Source organism: Rhinichthys klamathensis, unplaced genomic scaffold (assembly GCF_029890125.1).
Source record: "Rhinichthys klamathensis goyatoka isolate OS25496 unplaced genomic scaffold, OSU_Roscu_1.1 h1tg000004l_1, whole genome shotgun sequence".
NCBI lineage: Eukaryota > Metazoa > Chordata > Actinopteri > Cypriniformes > Leuciscidae > Rhinichthys > Rhinichthys klamathensis.
This window is the reverse complement of record NW_026606557.1, coordinates 3,933,705-3,941,947: the sequence shown is the minus strand read 5'-3', so window position 1 is coordinate 3,941,947 and position 8,243 is coordinate 3,933,705. Positions and strand designations below refer to the sequence as shown.

General features: G+C 33.3%; 1 long non-coding RNA gene across 1 annotated transcript; it reads right to left on the bottom strand.

Annotated features, from left to right (window-relative positions):
* Positions 1-6,098: 6,098 nt before the first annotated feature.
* Positions 6,099-7,289, bottom strand: LOC130087223 (uncharacterized). Its single transcript, XR_008807339.1, has 2 exons — positions 6,932-7,289; positions 6,099-6,899 (listed from the first exon to the last, which is right to left on the bottom strand). It is a non-coding gene; the product is annotated as an uncharacterized LOC130087223 (long non-coding RNA).
* Between the last annotated feature and the right edge of the window lie 954 nt (positions 7,290-8,243).

The following is an 8,243-nucleotide window of genomic DNA, read 5'->3' as shown; positions in this document are numbered from 1 at the left end:
GATTCGGGTTCATAAATCAAACTTAAAAAAGTTCAAACTCAGTTACCCTGGCAACTTGCTGGGAAACTAGCCTGGTCCAGGGCAGGCTAACTGTCAGTCTAAGCCTCAGTTGTTACACAGATCCTCAACACTGACCGACAAGAACACAATGATATTAACACTGACAGTCTCTAATACCATTATTGGACTTTATAAATACACAGTATACAGAAAATCAACTTAAATAAGGCTACAATATAGACAATATAGACACATATTTAAGGCGTTTTAAAGTTGTCCGTTTAGGACATGCCATTTTTGTAATAAAGACATTTTAATTAAGGAGTGCCTCGGTTAGAGAATTCTTTCTCTACACTGTCTCTTATATATATATATATATATATATATATATATATATTATGTACTTTATTATGTCTTTCAATTCAAACACATTTAACACAATTATACAAATGGACAGTTCCTTTAAAGACATCATATTTTCCCCCAATAAATATTCCTTATTTTTCCTTCTACTTTTTTTTCTTTTGTGATAATACCAACAGATATATATATATAAATAAAACAATAAATAAATATTAATAAAAATATAACATTCACATATATCAAACTCTTATAATGAATGACACATAATTCCTAATAGTTATTCAAGTAATATTATTTAAATATCAAATATTCAATATTAAATAAGTAAATAAATAAAATAACAAATAACTAGAAATAAAAGGGAAGGTTACATAAAAATGTAGTTAATGTAGGCCAATATATATTCCTTTATTTTATGGAATATTCTTTGATTTTAGAGTTGCACATATCTTTTCAAAATGTATACATTTGTTCTTAATTTAATGTTATCCTCTCCATAATGTACTTTAGAAACTAAATCTAACCACTCATTTAAAACTGGGGATTCTTGCTTTCTCAAAAAAATTATTGCAAGCTATAATTCTCAGCATTCTAAATAAGTAAATATCATCTTTATAAAGTAGCATAGGTCCTATACCCAAAACTATATTTTGTATCTTTATATATTTAGTTTCTTAAAAAAAATCTTCCCTGAATTAGGCTACTTATGTTCAATTTCTTTTTTTTATTAGAAGTACCTATAAAATATATGAGTGTAATGAGCTAGAAGTTCACTGCAACTTATCCAATATCCTAAAGAGAAATTATTATAATTAGAAGATATTTCTAGTGTTATAAAATATCGCATATTAATTTTCCAATTTTCCATTAATTTTAGTCAGAATTATTGCGCTCCTATTTGGCGCGCATGCGCGCAGCAGCGCTCGTTCAATATGAAGATTAGCAGCAAAATGGATACATTTGCACGACTTTCTAACATTTACAGATGGAGAATATAACTGTAAAATGTCATTTTTGCACTGAGGGGGGAAAAAACATGTCACAAACGCATAAAACAGCACAAAATATACGCTGTTTGATGGTGGATCGGTTTGATCTACGATCGACCTCTAGGCTAGGGCTGCTTCAGAAACGCGTGCACACGCAATTCTCTAGACTAGATAAACCTGGATCAAATTAGTGAGATTGCGTGAACTTCAATTACCTTTTATGGAACCACTTTAGCCCCAATTTATTTGTTAGGCTCATTCAAGTCCGGTTTTAGAGTTTAATCCCCGCTTTTTTAAGCTTCATTTATGGAACAGCCCCCTGATGCCACTGATGATTCCTGCTGACTTAGGGGGCTTTTACACTGGGCTCGTTTGCTGCGGTTCGAGCCCGAGCGCGTTTGTTCCCGGCGTCCCCCGCAGCGTTGGTCTGGACTGGTTTCACACTCAACTTGATTCTATCGAACCCTGGTGCGTTTGCGTGCATATGACGTCATCGCAAACGTGCACGGCGCATGATAGAAAACAGAACGTGGGTCAATATTGTTTTTTTTTTTATTAATTCGCTGCTATTATGCGCAGTTGAGTGAACACTACAGGTTTACTGTGCGTGTGTCACATAAGGTGGACTTCTGCTGCTTACAAACGGACTCTTTTTAGGAGACAGTGGATTTCCAACCTGCACGCAGGCTCACTCTCGCTCGTATCCAAGGTAAATCATCAACACTATCATCCCTTACAAGCGTTTTATTGAACTAAAAACATCACAATAAGCTATAAACGCATGCGCAGGTTACTTTACTTCCTGAACAAGTGCGCACCCGAGTCCGTGTTGCTTTCACATTCACGCGAACCGCGGCACGGTTCGGGAGCAACCGAACTCAGACCACCTCTTCCAGGTAGTCTCGGGTTCGGTACCCCAGTGCGCACCCGGGTCCCATGACAGCGTTCACATTAGCGATTTTTCATGCGAACCGTGCCCCGTTCCGAACTAAACTGCCAGTGTGAAAGCCCCCTCAAACATGTTCATGAGTCTCTCTACATGATAAAATGATAAAATCAAAAATCAAACACCTTGGAAAAGACAGGTATGTTGAACAGGAACTGTTTCAGGAATGGCAGAAAGTCTCTCTGTTTAGATCATTGTGCTCAATAATGTGCCTTTTTGTCCTTCGTTATGTATCTTTGGATAATGTTGTGTTGTAAATAGGGCTATCAAACGATTAATCGCATCCAAAATAAAATTTTGTGTTTACATAATATATGTGTGTGTAGTGTGTATAATTATTTTGTATATATAAATACACACATATGCATGTATAAGAAAAATGTGTTATTAATACATAAAATATTTATATTTATATATAATATTATGTATAAATATATATAAAGTATATACATGCAAATATTTTTTAAATATATACATGCATGTGTGTGTATTTATATATACACAAAATAATTATACACACTACACACACATATATTATGTAAACACAAACTTTTATTTTGGATGCGATTAATCGTTTGACAGCCCTAGTTGTAAATAAATCCAAACAATCAAAAAAGTTAAACTCTCCTCATTCTTTGTTCTAGTTTCCTCACAGTCCCACCTGATAGGGCCATTATGGGAGGGTCTTTGTCTTCCCAGGTGTGAAAAACATAAATATTCATGATGATTCACGCCTCCTTGCATACAGCGTTCTTACACAAAACATGTCTTACAATTTTTTTATCAATATATTGTTTTATGTGAATGAGTGAGCGGGATGATTTTCACATTGTTTTGAAGTAAAAAACTTTAGGCTACGTGATACAATTTTCAAAAGTCTTGTGAAGAAATAATCAGTATGGGTTTCATGACCTTATTTCGGTGACTAATTATTTTTTTTTTTTTTCACAAACCACGCATAAACGTAATCTTATCAAAACTACAAACTTTTACATAAATGCTGCTCACATATTTTTGTAGCATTGTGTGTCCTGAATACAGTGTAATAAGACTTTAGCCATGGAAATGTTACAAGTAACAGAAATAAGCACAAATGCCAGAGCATGTCAGAACACCTCCAGGGAGCACATCTAGGTTATAATCAGTATCATATCATTAACAATAAGTGTTTTTGAAGAAAGGGACCGATACCTGTTTTTTTATTTGTTGAACATCAATTACATTTTTCCCCTAAATGTGTTTGGGAGTTTTTGGTATTTCCTCATATTGAGACATATGGTAAGGGCAGTTAACGGCAAATATGCTGTATTTAATCATATGAAATACAATAATAATAATAATACAAAGCAGTATACAAGTGGAATAGCATTTCTCTATATGAAAACCACTAAGACATTTAAATAATAAATATGCAAAAATACTAAAATATCATTTAAAAAAACTTGCAAACAACTCATAATTGAAACGAAACATGCAGACTTTAAACTAGTGTTATTTTATTATCCTTGATGTATTATACTTTTTGTTAATATTTTGAATTAGATTATATATAATTTTAATATTTCTATATCAAATGTCTATTTTAATCTATGTTTTTATTAAGTTTTATTTTTTATTTGAATTTTAGTAAGCTACTTCAACTTAATCTTAATGTAAAGAAGAACTGTTGCCTTAATGGCAAATAGCTGAAGTTTTTTTTTTCTTTAGCCAAGCATTGCTGACATTTTCTTGTAACACAAAACTGAGTTCACTGCACATTTTACTTGTATCTTTGACTTTAAAAGGGAGGCCAAACCAATGACAGAGATGAGAATCCTCTTTTGCTTTATGTTACGAATCTTTTAGATTTATGCTGTGATCAAAATCACGCCTTTCTTTTAACATTGCATTTTAAAGGCGGTGTGAAGCAGGTGAACGAGGTTATACCAACACCGCTGGTCAGCACCTTCACAGATAAGAGTGTCCCAGAGATATGTCTCCCCTTTGAGGCGAGCAACTTTTGAAAGCGAGTCCTCTGTGGAATGTTGCATTCAGACATCTGAAGTCCCATTATTCAGATCACTTACAGGTTTTCATTACATTGACATCACATCACTCAAGCATAATGCACAAAGTGCACGTGTTTTACATTATTATGTAACCTATTGTAACTTGATGTCTTCCTTTAAGGAAGATAAATATTAACTGGCCTCTTCCTTCCTGTTGTGAATCATATGAATCGCTCTTGTCTTCAAAGAATAATAAAAAGACTTGTCAGTTTTATTTGCTTTTTGACGTCAAGAACATTGCGAAACATGCAATGCCTTGGGAAATGTATTTTTGTCATTTTACTGTAGCCACATGACATAATTTAGTGATAAAAATGCTAGTGTAAGTTATAGGTAATAAACTATTGGGACAAAACTCCAAAGACACGTCACCAACTTAACAATGGGGGGAAAGCACACTTCAGTATTAATCCCTCTTCCTTGATTCCTGCTACTTACAGTCTGAATATATATATATATATATATATATATATTCAAAAGTTAGTCGAGTGAAGGTCAGTAGGCTATTTCTTCTTCTTTTTTTTTAAAGGAGAACTCGTTCGTGGTTTGATTAGTCGAGTCTGTTTTCCAAAGATGGCCCCTGTCTGTATACACGAAGTGGACTGTCTTCTTTATCTTCTTATTAAACGGTCTGTACACTTACAAAGTTCTCAATGCTTCGTTTTGCACGTAGAGACTCTCATTATGTTACTGTGTTCGTGTGGGGCTATTTTGAGCCTTGTTAGTGGTATAAACTAGCGATTTCTTTTTACTTACTAAATGCCCCCATTACTAGCGTTAAATGCTAAACAGTTTTTAGAGATAAAACTCTTTACATTCGATTATCATGAAAACAAGTCTCAGAGAACGGTTGACTAGGTACCAATGTTTTATTAGACCAAAGGTTCATTTTGCGCCGGAGTTCTCCTTTAAAGAGTATTCTGCAAAGATGCATCAAATTGATCAAAACTGACAGTTAATGTTACAAAAGATTTTTATTTCAAGTAAAAGCTGTTTTTTGATCTTTCTACTCTTTCCACAAAAATATTAAGCAGCATAACTGTTTTCAACATTGACAATATTAATGTTTTTTGAGCATCAAATCATGATTTCTGAAAGATCATGTGACGCCGAAGACTGGAGCAATGACGATGAAAATTCGCTCTATTCTGTTTCGACTCGTTTGACTGAACTCAATGTAATGTAGGCTATTTATAAACAAAAATGTATTTTGTCATAGCCGAGCACCATTTGATCAAATAAACTAGGCATAATGAGAATGTTTGATAATGTGGCGCACAACTGTTTAAAAGTGTATTGCTGCATGATGTGTAGTTTGTTCTCAGTTACAGTGCAGTATATGCACTAGAGATGATACTACGCCATCTAGCGGTTGGAAGAGCTGCTTACATTTCCAAAATGTAGCCTACATATCTTTGTGTATTAGAATATTACACAATCATTCTTCATTTCCTGTTCTGTCTGCAGTTTGCATCAAAACTTTCAGAATTCCTATCCATACACAATTAAAAATAGAGGTTCTTTATTGACATTGATGGTTTCATGAAGAACCTTCAGCATTCAGGTTCTTTATAGTGTAAAACATGTTCTTCACAAAAACAAAATGGTTCTGTTCACTGAAAGGTGCTTCCAAAGCATCGCTGCAAAACCAACCAAACAACCAATAAAAGATATAAAAAAATGCTTTCAGAACCTTCATTTTTTAGAAATTGATTTTTGTATCCGGTGCTCCCATAAAGACCGACTCGCATCTGTGTTCAATAGTCTTTATTTTCTTATCCTTTTGTGGCAATAAAAAGATCACTCATAATTGTAGAGAATTAAATCTTTCGTGTACACCACGGCACTATTATGTACATCTGTACTGTAACAGCATGTGCAGTGGCCTTTCGGTTTCTTAGCATTTATTTAAATAAATCTTGACCTTCAGGCTGCGGATTATTAGGTGCAACAATCAAATCATCCCACATATTCATAAACATCTTTCCGAAGCCATGTTTACAAAATAAATCAAATAGGGCAAAAACCAAAAAAAGACAAGTCAAATTTACACATATTTGCAAAACATGCCAATTATTGGGTGTGTTTTAGGTATTTTGCATGTGAAATAATGTGCATTAATAACTGGATTTGGGCATGTGATGAGCCAATAAGGAAGGAAATCAATTCTTCTGTATCGGCTTGCTTTGTGTGTACAGAATGTCATTTAGACGTCTCAACATAGCTAGGATGAAATGTGTGAACCTGTTGTTCAATTCTCACTAGTCTACCATTAAAAAGGAGGTTTTGGCGGATGAGGTACAGCAATCTTTCATTTCAAACGCCTCGAACACTTTCATAACCTGAACACTTGCATTCGTATATGTCTTTCTGTCTGTACAGAGCTTAAACTAATGCTTATAAAAGTGGTTTCATAGACAAATCTCTGACTTTTAAGGCAAAGGGTTGGACTAAAGCTTAAATGGATATATCATAAATGTTTCTCCCAGACTTCCAACACCTCACGAAAGGTTCCTCAAAGCCTCAGCCGTTACATTTTGTGCGTTGCTAGACCTTGAAGGATGTAGACCACGGCCGTCGAAAACGACTCGAAGCCGATGGGTAGTTTAAAAGAACAGTGTTTTTCCATCATCTGGACTGTTTGCTTTTAAAAATCTTCCTGAGCCCTCCGACATAAACACTTGCTTATCCATCATGATATCATGGCGTTCTGACACGCCACCTGACACTGGTGCGAATATCAATCAACACTCGCTGAGCTGTGAATATTAAAGTGAACAAAGTGATAAGATACTTGCATGGAAGCCTGTTTCTGCCATTAAATAAAAAAAAAAAATGTAAAAAGGAAAATTGCGACTTTTTAAAATCACACAATTCTGACTTGATTTCTCAATTCCAAGTTTATATACATGACAATTCTGAGTTTACATCTATGACTTTTTTTTTTTTTATCGGGATTCCGAGTTTTCATCTCGCAATTTTGAGTTTACATCTGACTTTTTTTTTAAATTGGAATTCTGAATTTACATCTCGCAATTTAGATTTTTTTTTAAATTGGAATTCTGAATTTACATCTCGCAATTTTGACCTTTTTTAAATTGGAATTCTGAATTTACATCTCGCAATTTTGACCTTTTTTAAATAGGAATTCTGAATTTACATCTCGCAATTTAGATTTTTTTTTAAATTGGAATTCTGAATTTACATCTCGCAATTTTGTCCTTTTTTAAATAGGAATTCTGAATTTACATCTCGCAATTTAGATTTTTTTTAAATTGGAATTCTGAGTTTACATCTCGCAATTCTGAGGTTTTTTTTAAAATTGGAATTCTAAATTTACATCTCGCAATTTTGACCTTTTTTAAATTGGAATTCTGAATTTACATCTCGCAATTTAGATTTTTTTTTAAAATTGGAATTCTGAGTTTACATCTCGCAATTTTGAGTTTACATCTGACTTTTTTTAAAAATCGGGATTCTGAGTTTTCATCTCGCAATTGAGTTTTTTTTTTATTTGTATTCGAATTCTTTTAAATTGGAATTCTGAATTTACATCTCGCAATTTAGATTTTTAAAAAAATTGGAATTCTGAGTTTACATCCCACAATTTTGAGCTTTTTTAAAATTGGAATTCTGAATTTACATCTCGCAATTTAGATTTTTTTTTTAAATTGGAATTCTGAGTTTACATCTCGCAATTTAGATTTTTTTTTAAATTGGAATTCTGAATTTACATCTCGCAATTTAGATTTTTTTTTTAAACTGGAATTCTGAATTTACATTTCTGAGTAGGAGTTTACATCTCTTAATTCTGACTTTTTTTTAAACCAGAATTCTGAGTTTAAAACTTGCATTTCTGACTTTTATTTTTAAAACTAGAATTCTAAGTTTAAATCT